Source organism: Neolamprologus multifasciatus, chromosome 1 (genome assembly GCF_963576455.1).
Source record: "Neolamprologus multifasciatus chromosome 1, fNeoMul1.2, whole genome shotgun sequence".
Taxonomy (NCBI): domain Eukaryota; kingdom Metazoa; phylum Chordata; class Actinopteri; order Cichliformes; family Cichlidae; genus Neolamprologus; species Neolamprologus multifasciatus.
The window spans coordinates 30,925,305-30,943,507 of NC_140439.1; the positions used below are offsets into that span (position 1 = coordinate 30,925,305).

The following is an 18,203-nucleotide window of genomic DNA, read 5'->3' on the forward strand; positions in this document are numbered from 1 at the left end:
GAAACAATTAAAAAAGACCACACAGAAGTAAGATTGATAAATGACAAATTTACATTTGCAATTTTAAGACATGTTATGAATGGAAAGATCCACACACATTATACAGCTGTAGAAAGATATAAAGAGGATTTCATCTCAAAATAACCCCCATCCGCCTTTACGCCACAGGAAAAATAAACTTCAGAAAGTTGTACTTCTGTATCATCCTCCTGTTTGAAAACTGCTGTAGTTGCACATACACTTCCCAGTCATATATTTTACCAAATGAAACATTGATGTTTCCTTTAAAACCTCCATCCTTCTTACTACATGTTTCCCAGACAATAGCACTTTGCCAGCAATTTGTTTCAGCCAAGATGTATGGTGTGATAAATATTTAAAATCAAATTTGGCAAAAAGACGTAGATGGATGTGGCACCCCAGGCTGTCGTGGGAGCCACTCTCTAAAGAACAGGGACGTCCCTTCCAAATACCCTTATATCCACACGCAGGAGCAGATATGCACGCACACACTGTATACAGCGCCTGAAGAAGAGCACATGTGCCAGGCCAGTCACCAGTGCTTCTCAGTGGCTCAGATTCCTTGATGAATCATGTGCATCATTAAAGCCATGTAATGAATAATATTAGTGTGTTTACAGTCCAAATTCTCATGTCTGCTCACAGAGTTTTCAGCTCTTTAATTGAGACACACTCTATGTCCATGGGTACATGTTTTTCATGGCTCAGTACCGAGGCAAGTCTGACACTGCTATCTGATTGAGTTTGCAGATTGTTTGCCTCAAGATACACCTTTTATTGCTATTATGTTTTAGGATGGAATGTGTCAAATCAGTAGATTTTATATGTTGAGTTTGCCATTGTCTCTAGTCTAACCAAACATTTCATGATGTGCGTACTAAATAAAAAACATCTATCAGCTCTGGAGAATTGAGTGATCAGTGAGTCAGTGATGCCTGGTTGGTGATGTATGACCACTAAGATGCTGCTACATCCATCAACATTTTACTGTAAATGCTCAGTTTCTCTGGCTTTTCATCTGCTCTGTGATGACTAATAGCCTGATTCTAGATGGCTGATAAAGGCAAAGTGTAAATAATCTGCTTGGGAACAGACGATACTCCCTGTACTGTACCTGCATTGCGCCTCAAGCAGCTTTGGTAAACCATTAGGAATAGAGTGTGGAAGTGCTCACTTTGGGAGTGGTGTGAAAAATTTAGCCTCACTTGAGTCATTAATCAACTTACCTGCAGCAAAGTGTTGCCTTTATTAAAGCAGGCTTATTAGAGCTGGCTGTGCGTGCATTTTTCTCCTTTAGTTAGGTGAACTTTTCCAAGAACTGTTCTTGAGATGACTGACAAGCATTTGGCAAAGCTCACCAACACCAGTTAAATATGTACATAAGGACACTGGTATGTCATTTTTACAGATACACAGCTACTTTGAGCTCCACCAAAAAACCCAGTCTCGCAATATGATAGCATAACGAGAAAATCACAATAAATAACTGGAATATTTACTGTCGACCGGTGACCTCATGAAATAAGTAGCTGATTTATATAATATGGACATTACGTTTAAATTTTATTCCAAACACATTCTGGACCCAAGATGAAAGTTTGTTTTAAAAAGCACACTCTTTTGAGATTGTCTACCTATATGCAAACTATGCAACACATCCAGTGCCTATAATGTAAAGCGATGTTTGATAAATGTGTAAAGCCACAGTTATCGGTCATCCATCTTTTTACTATTTCTCTAATAACATGTGTAATTTGTCTTCACATCTTGCATGAAGAAAATTCATAGTCAGTGCGAAGAACCAGACAGTAGGTAAATTTAGATTATTTGTTTCATTCAAGGAGGTGTCACTGCAAATACGCATAGTAGTCACGAGGCAGAGGTCAAAGGTTGACAGGTGAAAGGAAGACACGCCTAGTATAGAGAAACTGTACCACTGTGTTCGCTGTGTACACAACAACACAGCCAACAGAAGCTTTTTAAAAAAAACTGTCCACAATTAACGGATTCACACGGACGTACCTTTAACGGAGCGGAGCAACGTGAAGAGGACCGTGAAGATATTGTCAAGATGATGACGCTAGTAGCCTAAAGTTTTCCGTACTGAGGTACAACCGCTAACAGCCCCACCTGTTTAAATGATAGCTACTGGCAGCTTGTTATTACAGTTTGTAGTATTTAAAGTTTTCATTTAATTAAGAGCTAAAAAATTGAAAAGACTTTAAAGTTTCCCTTCGTCTGCCTGGCGTTACGTTATGCTGAATTGCCCGTATAATATGTGTAATAATAGCGATTTTGCTGGAATTGGTGTTTTCAGTTTTTATGTTACTGTAGAGGTTGCCATGTCATGTACCCTTCTCCGTGTGCAGTAACACAGACCCTTTCTTTGTATAATCATTAGCTTACAGAAGCCACGGAGGCAATTCGGTGCAGGAAAATCACAGGTGCAGTTAATTACAGGTTCATGGTCACACTAATGTGCATGGTAGCTGGTTGGTGTAGCCTTCCAGTGACAGCTAAATAGAGCATTCATAACTGTATTTATTGCTCACACCTGTGCCTTTTCTGTTTTTTTTTTTTATAAAAAAGGGTTTTATGAAGATTTAGAAAAAGATGACGATTAAATCTTTATACACAGTTTACACATACACTGGGTCTGGATGCTAAGGAAATCTTGTGCAGACTTTAGAGTCAGAAGTAAATACAAATTTAAAAACAAAGTGTGCAGTAAGATTAGGTAAGGGACAATATTTCAAGTATAAGTGACAGTAATTTCCATATTGTACATATTTACTATACAATAGTACGGAAAAACAAAATGTTACACATCTTATTAAACTCTTTATTCCATTTCTGGATAAGGTAGATTTTTTGTGTATTTTAGTTGGTCGTTATTTTATTTTTGCCATCAGTCAGACTGTGGCATGAAAGGAGCTGCTGTTGAAGTGCGGTGTGCAGAGACTCCAATTACACTTAGGCTTGACTCCTTAGTAGAGCAGGGCGATATGGCCAAAGATATTTATCAAATATATATTTGAAAATTTGCGATAATGATATAACTGACCATATAATTGATGCAAGACAAAATACAACTCCACAACTTTACTAGCGCAAAACCCCCATCGATTTACTTAAACAAGCAGCTGTTTTTTATGTGCATTAAAGCTATATAAAAATTTAACAGTGCAAACGCAAATTCCTTGCTGAAAGTTTAACCAAAGGTCATTTCCAGTAGAAATGGGCTGACATATCCTGAGCATAACCATGTATAATATCCACTACAGTTAAAAAGAGGTGATTTGCAACATGAAACTGCAGTGTGTCAAATAAAAAACGTCAAATACCTATTTTTCGGACCATAAGGTGCACGGGATTATAAGGCACAAGAAACAAAGCAGTCAGATAAATCAAACTTTATTCAACTTATTCTTCTTGCTTCCTCCACTTCAATATTATAGAATATTGATTCAATAATGCTGTATTCCATCGCAGCTGCTCTATTCCCATGTTGTTGCAGTATATTAATGACTCCGTTGTTCTCCTGACTGAAGCTTGGTCTGTTTACAGCATCCTGCCATGAGATTGCATTTGTCTCTAACCATCAGGAACCCTCACCTTAACTTCTATCAAGTGGAAAAAACTTAGCGTTCATCCTCCAGCTTCACTGTTTATGTTATGCTAACATAGCTGTGTCGCTAGCGATCACGTAGCACATTATTATCTACCAGCTAGCCCAAGGGTTATGCTTATGTAACTAGCGAAACTAGCGAGCTAACTTCCGCTAACTTCCTGCTAACTTCTTGCTAACTTCTAACTCCGTTAAATGTAATAAATTCTGTTTTCATGGATACCCGGATGTTAAACTTAATTGTTACAGCTGGTAAAGCAGCAATACTGATCATTTTATCAAACATGAAAGAATTTAGACAGTTTTTAACTCTCAGTGATGCTGCAGTGTTTGTTTAACTTTGGGACATGATAGACGGAATTTTGGACCCAGATTACTCCCAGATTTACGAGCGCCTTACTCCGACAAATACGGCTGCCCGCTTGCAAAACAAATGTGCTTTGGTGGGTATCTGATGGACAAACACCAAACCAGTTCCACATCACTGACTCGTTGTCAGCTGTGGTTGACATGGAAAACCCCTTAAAATGAACAGTTTTAAGGGTGGATTTTGATCATTTTCATGAATAGTTAGGTTGTTAGTGCATCATGATATGCAAAATGGCATCATCTCCTCTTCCTCTGTAAAGGATGATCCAGACAGTCAATTTGGATTAGTTGTGTATGTTGCTTTATTGCCAACCTTTGAGATTATTGATTTGACTTCAGTCACAGAAAGCCTTAATAGGAGCAGGACTTGTGCTGGATAATCGGTCCAACAATAAGAAAAATACAAGTGGACAGGTTTAAGCATCATGTGTCAGGAATGTCATTTCACCATATAGACTGTTTATTCCTATTGCTTTGAGATTACAGCCATTGTATGAAGTGATATTTTCACTGCTTTTACATAAGGTATATGAAACAACATGATAGGAAATAAGTGTGTAAGATGATCTTTCTGTACTCCATCTTCAGAACATTTTTGTTTTATTAAGCAGACACATGTCAACAGTATCCACCATTACATTATTAAGACCCTTGTATAAATGCTGTATTCTGAGTGTCTTATAAGTTCTCCTGCACACCTTTCTTTGATTTCATGATGTTTTCTATCAAGGTCATCTTAAAGTGATTAGGAATTCAACTGAAGTCTTGCATCTGGTATGCAATAAATGTTGCGGTCTCTCCTTTCTAAACGGACCATTTTTGTCTAAGTTAAAAAACTTTTAACTGCGTTCTTCACACGCGTCTCTCATCCTGGCTCTTGTATTTTGTGACACTTAACGCGTCACTGTTTCCTTCCAACTTAGTGCTTCTCTTGGAGTTCTATTATTTTGAGCATCAGCTGAGTAATTTCTCTTGCTTTTGCTGGTTTCCGTTATGGGTTCTGGAGATAAAGGAAAGTTGTCTTCACCAAATTGGACACTTGTGAGTAGTTGGTGGTGCAGTTTTTGAAGACAAAAAGAAATTTTACGCCTTAATATCAACACTTGAAAATACTTTTGAAAGTAATTCCATCTGCTGTCAGTTTTGATGTGCAGGTAATGAAGACCCGTCAAGAAGCATTCAAAAACAGTTTTCAATAGTTACAAAGGTATGCCATCATCCTGAAAGAGTGACAGTAAAGAAGGATTATAACATCCCCAAATCTTCCTCTCTGATCTTTTCTTTCTTTTGTAGTATATTTTTTAAAACCCATCATAGCAATTAAATTTTTTTTATTCAGTTTTTGTCAGAGAAGATGAGGCAACTGCACTGCAATCTTCCTTTGGTTATCACAGCCTCAGCATGGCAGTTTATTCTTCCTGATTTTTAGGTGCTCTCCAAATATTCCTCATATACCTGAGATGATATTGCTTATGTTGCCTGTAAAGGTCAATAATTGAATCTGAATGAAAAAGGCAGTGAAGATTTTTAGCCTTAGAAGTTTATAAGCGAGCCACCCAGTCCCATTATTTTAGAGGTTCAAGGGTTCAAGTTTTTCATGTGTGTAATATGAAAATACATGTTGTGTATTTTCTTATTGTGTATTCCAATGACTCAGTTACAGGTGTTTTGATAGTAATGTGCTTTAATGTTGCAAGCTGTGGATGCTTTATGCATTGTAGCACTCGTAGGAGTCTGTTCTAGCAATTATTTTGGTACTCTTTACTTTTTCTAAAGTAACATCCCACATATTTTCAACAAAGCTACTACCTAAAGATTCTCTGACAGTGTTAACACAAACGAGTACAGAGAAGGAGGTAGTGTAGGAGGCAGGCGGAGGAGGTGGAACAGTAGAAAGGATCTTTTAAAGCAAGCTGAGCCGCCAACTGCTTCTGAACATCTTTTCTCTTATCTTAATAAGTAATGAGGCTGCCACAGGCTGACAATGAAGTATTTTGAAAATAGTTCTAATGTATGGCTTTGAAAGGAGTAGCTGGGCATTGATGTATGGCACAAACAGGCTTGAAAACAAGTGAAATATTAATGGGCTGTTTCCCAGGAGTTAATGTGGGATTTACCTGATTGCGTTGCTGAGAGATGGGGGCTGGGATGAAGGTGTTGGGGCGTCAGGACAAGCATATTATTGAGGGACAAGTTTGAATTGTGTGAGTGATGCAGATGTTTGGATAGACCTTTCAGCTAGATTTGGAAAATATAGCCACCAGCCATGTATATTTGCATATTTCTAAGTTACCTAAGGATGATATATGACGTCAGAGAAATGAAAACTTAAATTTTACATTTCTAATATGAAACCCTTACTTAATCTGTTAAGATAAAACAATAGCATCAGCTGTCTTTGTGTAATTTCTGTTTTGAAAGGTAGTTGGTTTTCATTTTATGAATCCTCAACAACAGGAATAAACACAATCTAACTAATTTCTTGTTGCTAATTAATCACCCAAGACCACTGGATTTACACTTTGTCACAGCAGCCTATCATATCTTGATACACCACAAGGGAGCAGCAGTGTAAAAGGAAGAGAGCTCAGCAGGTTGTTAGATTATCTCATAGTCCTAAAGCACAACTGTGAATTCTGAGTCTCTTTAGATATTTGAAGTGGTAATTTTCCACGTGCAACGGATGTGTCACAAAGTAATCGCAGAACACGAGGAAAATTCAGCGAGAAAAGTCAGACTTTTACTTTTTTAGGTCCTCGCGTAACGTAAATCAAAATCTTTATATCCTTCGGTCCTTTAAATAGATGTTGCCAAGTGTACAGCAATAGGTCCACTATTGAGTTAATGTGTTAGAAGAGTGCGCATACAGTAATAGTTTAAATGCTTTACCCCAGAGACGAGGCCTAAAACAACACTGACGCACAGAATTAAAAAGTTCCGTTTGAGAGCACCATTGGCATCCCAGAACACTTGGAAATGCCATTCAAGCACTGGAAAGGTCAATAGTTAGAATAACTTTAGTTAGAGGAAAAAGAAAACTTGGTTGTATTATCACAAATTGCTTCCAGACTGTTTCTTTCTGTCCAAGCAAATTATTACCAAAATTGGGTGCAGACACTGTCACCATTTTAGCAGAATCATGCATTGAAAGTGTAGAATGAGTGGTCACTCTGCTACATCAAAAACACGGCCCACTTTCTAGTCAAGTCACTGTCTTCCTATTTTCTTTGTGTTTGGAATCAGTATTCCTTTGGGATTTTATTTCACATGAGGTTAAGGAATGTTTTTTTTTTTTTTGATTGATGGAAAATTGCCCAATAATTCAAACAAATAGCCTTCCTCCTGTACTTGTCTGTAGTTCCTGCATGTGTTGCCTGGAGGAATCATGTTTTTGGCAGACGGCAGAAGCCAATCCAGTTCCTCAGATTACCATTCTGGTGATTCATCAACATCAGTTGTGAACGTTCATTATTGTATTCAAAATTAGCTGTGTTGCAATGGTTTCCATGGCATTAGAGTACATATGCTATGAGTCATAATCGTCTTGCAAATTTCTGGAAAGTTGGATGTTAGCTAAATCATTCCCATATTTTTTTTTTTTAACCTAGATCTTAGTGTCATTTTCATGACCAATATGTGGGATAGCACAATACTTACTTTTTGGTACATTTTACAAAGTCTTGTTTAGAACATTCAGTTTGGCTAATGTATATAAATCTGAAATGAACCTTTTTTCTTTCTTTCTTTCTTTCTTTCTTTCTTTCTTTCTTTCTTTCTTTCTTTCTTTCTTTTTTTTTAGGAATAACGTCATTTTTAATCCTTAAATATACTAGTTTGGATCTAAATGGATCTGCACATAATCTGAGCTGTGTATTTTCTTGTTTCATTTTCTTCCATGGCAAAGCTGCTTCTACTAAACTCTAATCTGTCCACAATCATAGTGCCATGTTATGATAAACTTTTGGGAAGATTACAACAATAAGACCCACACTGTAGTAAAAAGAACCCTTTGATAGAGTGGAGGAGCCCCCTCTGCTGTAAATCATTGACTGATTAGTGTCCTTGTTATGCTTCAAAGTGTTTGTTAATGTGGGTATCAGCTCTCAAAACAGGGTGTATTTCTAGAGCTTAACTTCTCTGTTTAGGACCCAAAGTTCCTTGGCTGCATGATAGCTCTTTCACGTTCTGATTATTCTCTTTGTGACTAGAAGTGTAATGTTGGGTGCTGAGTAATCCCTCCCTAACAATAGCCACTGCTTTATGCTAGTGTCAAACAGAAGCACAGTTGCAGTTACTGTGATGGGGTCATTTTCTCATCTTATGTTAGTCAGTGTTGGGTGCCCAAAAAGAAAACCTTTACCTCAAAGTCAGCTCCAGTCAGTCACCTCGAGTGTTAGTCATTTAATGCAGATGTACTGTTGCATTCATTTTATATTTGGAAAAACAATATCCGCAATTATGTCCAACTTCTGTTTCACTGTGGCTGAATCATACTCCCTCAGTCACTCTAATATCCTGTCTGAAGGTCACATTTGCCACACTCCTCCTGAACAGAGCACCACTGCTGGTTCAAATGAAAAGCAAATATTAATATTCGCTGGTGTTACTCTGGAATGTAAAATGTGGGAGGCCCAGGGAAGTGTTATACATTCCACATTTAATGACACATTTACTTTGCTTTTCTGTGGGGAGTTATTTTTTCCAAATAACTGTATCACGCAAGATATACATAAGTGTAAAAAGTGGAAGCTTTCAGGGCTTTTGCTTGTTTTAGAAATACAAAAATGTTCACTTAATTTTAGCTGTAGTCACAAACTTCATACTGTTTGTTGCTACAGGAAGGTGGAAGTGAACCGCAACAAAATATAAGTCTCAAAAAAAGTATTTTAAAAGTATATTCAATCACATCTTGATGTGATTTTGATCCAATCTTCATTAACTCAGGATCTGTGTATAAGTAGTTTATCTGCAGTCTTTCATTGAACACAGAGACACAGTCATATATCCTTGGTACTACCTATGAGTTTTCAGTGATGTTTTTGTTCATTTAATGCAATTTTTTCCACTAAAGATGGACAACTTTGTACAAATGATATGGAAGAGTTGCTTAAAGCTACAATCCCCAACACTGGAAAGCTGGTTAGTATTGAAGTGTCTTTATGAGAAGCCATGAGAGAATGCTCTGTAATTTCAGTCCGATGGATGGCCTTCACGTCAGTGCTTTCACATTAGAAGCCCAATTACTACATGGGGAGATGAAAGAGTCTTAGTAAATATGAAATAGGTGGTCCGGGGTGACATTAATAGAGTTAACCCAGGGACAGGGTGGGATCAAAGGGGCCTCAACCATATTAACCAATCTGTCTGTGTCTGCGAACAAAACAGCTGATCGAAGGTAATGACAGCGTATGTCATCAAAACAAACTGACCACTAACACAAGTGTGTGCGCATTGAGCATGGCAGCCTTCATAAACTTCAAATCCTCCTACTATACATTTCTGCTGCTGAAGAAACAACGCTTAGCAAACCTCCCTTTTCCATTTTTGTTGAGGATCTCTTGTAGAGTCTTAATTAGATTCATTGTGGCATAGGTTGTTTGCCATAACCCCCCACCCCCACACCAATGTTCCTGACAGGACCCTTGAAATATGGCACATTTGCTTGTTGGCTTTCTTCAGCTTTGCTGTCCAGATTTAAAAGCATATTGGTGCTTATGCACAAAGAGCTATAATGATCCATCATACCATGTGGACGAGAGGGCTGAGTCCTCTGCTCCACATAAATAAGCGGCAATTTGGCCATCTGCTTGGATTCTTTCCATCTCCCCGGAGACCCCCATCTGCCTTTACATTATCAATTACAGTTCAGCCATACCCCAACCCCTACCCCCACGCCGACACTGCCAGACCCTCCAATCCTCATCCATCAACCCACATATACAGAGAACAACTGCTATCACTGCTGCATCAAAATGAAACATTTATCTTATTTATCTGTTTTCATCCTTAATTATCATAAGTGTTTAATTGCACAAAATCCAGTTTGTGTTCTGGGCATTCATAGTATAAGGTGTGTTTGTTTATTTTAGATGTAAATGCATGTAAAACAAGGGGCCAAGCAGTTCAGCAGGATACTAGGTTGCTATGTCAGCTTGACCTGACCACGTCAAAAGCATTGTTATAAGAAAAGGACACAGACACTGTGACATCCCCGACTGGTTTTGGACTGTTTTGACTCTTTGGACTTTGAAACTTCAAGGTTAGCACTTTTAGGAGCCAGAACAAATGCATATCCGCTAATTAGTACTAAGTAACAGACTGAAAAAATCACAGATTCACTCCCTAAAACAGAAGCACAAACCTTTGGGAGGGTCTGTGTCACACAAAAAGCTATAATAATAGTCAAAAAATTCATTAAATGTGGTTCAGAAGGCACGAGCAGTGTACGCGCATGTGCAAACACACACACACACACACGCACACACACACACGCGCACACACACAGAGTTCAATGGCTTAAAGTAGTGGGTGAAGCCTAAGACATGCTGATTAGCTGCAGTTGCCTCTGTAGGAACGCCTAGGCGTTTACATCAAAAAATGATACTTAGAAGAACTGCAGTTTTTTGGTAAACTCATGAGAGTGTTTCCAAGTTTACACACCAAGTTTGGTGTCCAAGTCCCTTTGGTAACATTTTTGAGTGAATATTTAAAAAAATGAAGCATATGAAAAAATGGAAAATTTTGCTTAAATTCAGTATGGCAGATCACATCACAAGCTGTCTTGGGACCTCCAGTGACACTAGCAGACACAAGACGTATTTGTCTAAAATAAACAAATCGACATAATTTAATTAATTCCATTTCTGATCTATTGCAGATTCTTTCTACTTTCGGTGGGGCACTTTGCAATACAGATGTTCTGGTGAGCTTGCTCCAAAAAGTGGATGTGAGGAGACACCAGCTCAAGAATGAGAAGCACCTTTGTTCTACGGTTTCCAGGAAAAGTGGTGAGGTTCTCAAGGGGACAGGTATGTGTGGGAAGAGGACCCTTGTCAAGTGCATGGTGCCTCATTAATATGGAGACAGGTGCTCTTTTGATGAGTTCATAAGCAGTTCAGCAGCAGCCTGGAAGTAGTGCACTTTACAAGGCTGTTCAAAGATCTCTGACATCTGAGGAGAGCCAGTGAAGCCAATAATCCTACTTTCAGAATTTGAGTCTTTCCTCTGAGATCAATCCCAGATCGAAACATCAAATAGAACTGCTGCTTTTCTCTTTTTAAACCCCCCTCCTCCCCTTACAAAAATCACTTACTAGATGGTATTAGACAAGCTAGCAAAAGTGTCATTACCGCTGGGAAGAGGGAATGGATAGATTTCCGTCAAATTGTAGAATATTTTCCACTAATTTAAGCCTATAGTTAAGAGTGCAGCATTATTGATAAGACTGTGCTCTGGGTCCAGTGCTGTGCCCAAGGGCCCAGAGGGAAGCAATCCACTGAAGTGGGCTTTCATGTTCATCTATGTACAAGAACAAAGCGAGGATTAAGTCTGGGCCTTTGATCCACAAAGCAGGAGGAGTATTTTTATTTTTTATTTTTTTTCCTTGTCCCTAGGGAAAGCCCTGCACACGGCTGGAACATTTTCAGGCATGCCATAGCACTGTCGCCTCTGGCACGTCTCACTATCCCCCACACTGTCCTTTGCCTGGCAAAGCAGGTGTGGGAAAATTTCTGCTGCTAATAGCCGTAATGGGAGTTCATTACACTGCAGTACACAAAAAAATGATCGTTTTTGCCTTCAGTTATAAAGGCAGGTATGCATGATAGCATGCATGCATGTTAGAGTTTACAGAGTAAGGTTCAAGTTGTCTTGCACTATCAGAATAAATAGTTTTCCTCATGCTGTGCCAAGAAATCAGGTTAATTATTTCTAGTTTGTCTTTTAATTGGAACTGATGTTTTATTTTGATGACACACTGGTCAATCTGTTTGTATTGATGCTGTCATTTCTGGAGGCAAGAAAGGTTCCAAGTTAAATTGTAGATATGTTGGGAATCATGTTTCATCCGTCTCTAAGGTTTATAAGTAGATTACCTTTTGTAATTCGTTTTGTTACACCAGTCAATAAGCGTCCAATGCAAATGTGGTTCATTTGTATTTGAATTGATGTCCTGTCCCCATTAACTTATGCCTCTAATGCATTCTGGTACATTAGTAAATAGACCTGCCGGATTAATCATTAGTTCATTGGGATCATTTGCTTTCTTCGTGCTTAATCGAATCTCTGACATTGGTAATAAGGGCAGACTTCACCTGCCTCCATGGACACTCAAAAACAAAGAAGAATAATTTCAGGAGAATGTTTTAACAGTGTTTTCCTCTTAGTTTGGAGTCTCTCATCTCTGGTATGTGTAAGAAAATATCAAGCTCAAAACTTCATCTTTAGTTGATATTGTTTATCTCATGTTGTGATTTAAAGTTCACTGGTTTAATTGACATTTAGAATTCTACCTGTTTCACTTATTGTGATGTACCCTTGCTCCCTCTTATCTCGCTTTCTTACACTGACCCTGATAATTAATGGCTTTTATGTCTTGAGAATAAAACCTCTAAATAGGCTTCTTGCACATTATTTATTTAGTTCTAATTAATTGAAGTATACCTGGATTGAATTCAACAAGGCTAAGGTTACTGTGTCTCCTTAGAAGAAGCTCTATGTAAGGCGTGCATGATTGCCCTTTATCTGCGATTTTATAGCCTTGTATTGGATAAAGGCACATGTTGTATCTATTTGTTTTTGCTTCTGTCTTCTTCTTTGTTAGGTTTGACAATTGGGCATTCATCATCTTTACGTAAAGATTTTGAAGCTATGGATTTGTTTTCTAATGTATTTGAAGGGTGACAATGCACCATTGGCCTGTGGTTTAGTGCTTACCAGCTTGCAGCAGGGACATGTCATCACCCCTTGATTCAACACCACAAGAGATGACACATGGGGTCATTGCATGTCTAGAAGTCAGTGTTGTGAATAAGCATGGGCAATATATTGTATGGTCTGACTTGTGCTGGAACAGCAGAGAATGACCTCAGCGAGTTGTCATGAATATACTTAGGTTAAATAATTGGAGATTATATTTTTCAAGCAGTCTACAATGTCAGTGTTGTGATTCAGTTTTCACACGAAGTATCAGTATTTAATGCATTGCAATACATGCTTATAGACTATTTTGAGTTTTGAGATGTGCCTTGAATAAGTAGAGCCAGTAGACTGAGACCCATTCTGGTGTGAGGGACATGACCTGGAATACCAATCCCAAGCCGTGCCACTGATGTGAAGTACGGTGTTTCTGTAGAAAATGTGTATTAGAAAAAAACACCCAAGAACACAAAACGATTTATATTTTAGCACTAAACGTCTTAAAGTACATTTCTGTGTTTTTTGCTGGGCAGGGATTCACTCATCAACCTGGGAGATGTGTGGATTTACAGCAGCAGTGGGAGCATTGGACTCTGTATGGTATCTTGTAACCCATCCAAACAAAGAAGGCAATTGTAAATGTGTCCTTAACCCATAACCCACCCAATCAGCACTTGTGTGTTCCTTTTGTTTTCCAACCATCCCCAAAATACATCCATCTCCTTAATGGATTTTTTTTTTTTCCAGGAAGATAACATGGTTCAAAATATAGCAACACAAGGGAAAGGAGGATCATGGAGTCAGGCCACACAGGCCCTTAAAAAGCGAGATTAATAACCCAGCACAGATGATCTCATAGTTAAGTGTTTTCTGTTGTATTTACACATCCGCCCATGCTGTCAGAGTTGTGCTCGTCTCTGAGAAATGGAACCGACACATCCTGACACTAATGCATCACTGAAAATATTTGAAATGAATAAAGCTCATGCTTTCCAGGAGAAGAGAGAGAGACATTACAAACACTCCATTTGACATTGACACAATGGCGCCTCTGCTCAATGCAAATACTGTTATTCTCTACCCCCCTCCCCCCCCCCCCCCCCATTTCTTCTCCTTTTGATGGAAGAGTCACAGAGGAGAAAATCTCCTGCACTCAGTGCAAACTAATGAGACATATTAATGACATTAGACACTTAATTCAATGCATGTATAATTCATAATAATTGATTGCTCTGGTTTGACAGAGTACCTTTTGTGAGAAAAATTATCCTATTAAGCCAGGTTTAATCCAAATCTAAGCTGTCACAACACCCAGCTCTTATTGCATCTCGCACTGTTAATTGTCATAAGCATTTCAGATTGATTCCTTGTGTGTTGGACAGAGGTGGAGCTTTCATTCATGATTTTCACTGATGCAAAATAGATATGTTCCTTAAAATGATTTTTTTTTGTAGCTAAAGGGCCATAGAAGCTAATTAAATTTTCAAGATAAATATTTTCATACCGAGTAATTTATTTGAAATATCACCTTCATTTCTTATTCTTCTTTGCTCTCTCTTCAGCTAGAATGATGCCGATTGAGTTGCCGGTATTCTCAGACCCCTTAAAACAGTGCCGTGATACAATCAGTGACTAACAGTTTAATATTATAGTGTTGTACACAGCATAGTATCTCATGAACATAGTTTTATACTTGGCCATTGAGTTGCTCAACATTAGACTGCTTTATAATATTTCTATATTTACAATTTTCAAGGCTTTCAAATATAGGTTTCGGTGGTGGTAAAAATAAAAATGAGGTTGCTTGTCCTGCTCTTCACTCTCTAAACAAACAAACAACTACTTGTATCTTATTAGTCAACCATGGGAAAACTTGTCTACTTCAAGCTGTCACCAGTGGGCATTAATCTTGAAGATCTGCACCACTTTTATGTTGTTTGATAATCAATTTATCATCAAAGCCACATCTGCATGGGAACAGGAAATGGGTGTTGAGTTTACAAAGGAGCAGTGTGACCTGTGAATGTCTGCCACATATAATTTAATCCGTTACACTTGGTAGAGGGGAGCCTAACGTGATTTGTGCTAATTTTGTGTTTTGCACTGGTATTACTGGTCAGTTTGATTTATTTCTGCAAACCATTTTAAATATTTTTTGTATAAAACAGATGCATATTTTCTCCAAAAAAGTTCATACATAATAAATATGGAATATGTTACTCATTGGGCAATCCTGGATTGAATCAGCTGTTCAGCTTTGTCATTGTCTTAATGCTACCTAATACTACTCATGGGTTTGTAGGGGTAGGAATTATCTACAAGACTCCACTGTAATAGTGGAGTACAGTAGCTGTTTTTAAAAAACAACTCAAAACTTACCTTTTTAAAACTGCTTTTGGTTAATTTTTTGCCTGTTTTATTTTCTCTTTTTAAATCTTTTTATGACTTGTAATCTTATGTGCAGCACTTTGTGATTCTGTCTTGAAAGGTGCTATATAAATAAAAATGTATTTATTATTTATTTATTTAATAAGTTGCTGTTCCAACTAGAAGAGCTTTTGACTAAATCCCCCATTATTATGATGTCTTTTAAAAAAGCAATTTGTGTGTGGGTTTTGTATGTAAATAAGTTTAATGATGTTTTTGTTTTGGAGGCTCAGTAATGCATTCTGATTTTAACACAATGGCTTAGCGGTTAGCGTTGTTCCAGTAGCAAGAAGGTGAGTGTGAATCTTATCGCCATCTCTATTACACCCATAGTTGTGTGACTTTCCACCTGTTTCTTCACTTTGTTCTTACAGTTTAAATTACTCAAAGATTAGTGTTTGTTTGTGTTGACCTTGTGATAAATGCCTGACTTATCAAATGTGGTTCCACTCCTTCCCTAACCCCATCACATACTATTTATACTCCACAAGATACTATGTTGCCATTATTAAAGAGATTATTATTATAGGTTGGATGAGGTGTTTGAAGGGTTAGTGTTGGATCAAAGGTGGGTGAGTAGGTGTATCGTTCTAAAAATATGACCTCTTCTGTTCTGTTCTGTTCTTTTTGCGATAAAAGTCAAGAAAGGTTTTTATCTGATTTCATGCGTAGATGATAGAAAATGCATTTCTTAATCACGTGTGTTTGATTGAAGGTACCCTGGGTGTTCAGCGTTAATCAGTCTATTGTTGTGAAATAACTGGTTAGATCCTGACCTTTGACCTCTGTTTTATAAACATACACAAAGGTTGTCAGGAATTATAGGGCTGTCGGCTCATTCATACGGATGAAAGGTAATAGATGCTCATCTGTGGACATAAATGCAATTGTATGTTCAACCTACACAGCGGCAACTACATGTTTTGGCATATTATTTCATTCACCAGCAGTTTACATGTTCTGACATCTGAAATTGTGTATGTAAGAACAAAATGTAGGGTGTCTGACGTCTCTGTATATAGGTGACCTCATGCAATTCAAATGAATTTATTGTCTTCACATGATAAAGATTTCACAGCAAAGTATTTCCGTCATGAAATCTATGCAGGTGACAGTGATGCTTGTGGCTCTAAGGACTTTTCAGGGTGTCTGAAAAGCATTGTTGCATAGCATTCTAACCAAGCAGGGGATTTTGATAAATAAGAATTGAATTTAGTTCCAGCTGTGACATGTTGATTGATCAAAAAGCTCATGGCTAAGGCCTCCCTCCTCTCCCGTCTTATTTATCCTTTGTCAAATGGTTTTAAAATCAATACTAGCCTTGTACACAACCTTTTCTGCTGCGGGCACTCAGGGAGGGGGGAAAAGAGAAGGAAAAAGAAAAACACCTGCTCTCTTGGTGATTGTTACTAATTTTTCCTGTCAAACATTTGAACACAGAATAATTATTTTCTGTGTGGTTTCAGGGCATAACAGATTATTGTACAATCCATTTAGATAACTTCTGAGCGAGGCTGGAAAATGAAATTGCCTCAAACCACACAATTCAAGCTAGGGAGGTGATCTATCAGACACTGGAAAGAATAACCCAACTTAGAGATGCTATAGTCTTGGATGAGGTGAATTGTTCATAGTATAGTAAAGAAAGCGGGTCCCTTACCACAATATTAGGTGTTCCCATGGGATATTTGGATCTGTCACATTCACTTTGTGAGATACAACAAGTTGTGTTGTTGTTGTTGTGTCTCATATCTATATGGCATCTACATAAATGTAACTACTGCTATAGTGTGTCACAATGTCTATATTATTCAAAGACTTTGTTTTTGATCATATAAAAAGCAAATAAATGTTATTTGGGAACATGGCCGTAAGTGGATTAGTGAAGAATTGGTATAAAATATTAAGATGGCACATAAATAAAGAAATAATGACTAAATACATCGAAATGAAATATTTTATAAATAATAATAAAAAATACTATTAATTCATTTATTCACATTCAATAATATTAGAAAAAGGAATCCTTCTTTTTATCCATGGTTTCAAATCAGATAGACAGAAAAGATGATTACCTGTGTCATCAGTGTGGGTGATGTTTTGTGGCAGATTGATTATAGATAATGGATTAAGCCCAAATATCACCTTTAGTGGTAAATTCAGAGTTAAATGGTTTTGTGTTTGTTGGAAAGTCTAAAAGAGACATTGGCATATGCATGTATATTAGCATCCTATGGCAAAATGCTCCTTCGTATAGCATAAAAATATTTGTGCGTACAAATAAAGAAGAAAATCAGATTGTTGTACATTTAGACTTATTAAGGATTTTGCAACCTGGTGATATTTTGTTTGTCAAATAAACAAACTGCTATATTTGAGTGTAATCTTAATGTAGGAAGTTTTTCCACTCTCTAGTGGCCTACAACTGATTAACAAGAGATGGTAGGCTCTCAATTGTATTCCTTTGACTGTCATACTAAGAAGTTGTGCAAAAAGGCCTTTATCTTTCAGATTTCTTGCACATATAAATGCCAGAAACATGAATAAACATGATGTGTCTAAATGCCATTATGTTGTGTGTGTGCATGTACAAGTAAGACCCTGTGTGGCACTGAGAGGAAAATTTCTAGGTCTTGATTTATGTTCAACTTAATTTGTTGACTTTATTGTCAGCTGTTCTGCCTCTATGTAAAAACAAAGATGAGAACCACTCTTCAATAGCACCCCTCTGCCATACCCGATAAGTAACTGACCCCACTGTTTATAAAAAGAAAAGGACATTTATGAGCTTTTTACAAGATGTTTGAATCAAACAGAGCGACTTGTCTCAAATTTTAATGAG

At 37.6% G+C, this 18,203-nt stretch overlaps 1 long non-coding RNA gene across 2 annotated transcripts in view; it reads left to right on the forward strand.

The window, feature by feature from the left end:
- The first annotated feature begins 1,836 nt into the window (after window positions 1-1,836).
- Window positions 1,837-18,203, forward strand: part of LOC146526050 (uncharacterized) — a 74,354-nt gene continuing 57,987 nt past the window's right edge. The window contains exons 1-2 of one of the 2 annotated variants that reach the window (XR_014872016.1): window positions 1,837-2,129; window positions 10,896-11,046. This is a non-coding gene — a long non-coding RNA (uncharacterized LOC146526050). The remainder of the gene's footprint in view (window positions 2,130-10,895; window positions 11,047-18,203) is intronic. The other variant, XR_014872006.1, reaches the window with a different exon arrangement.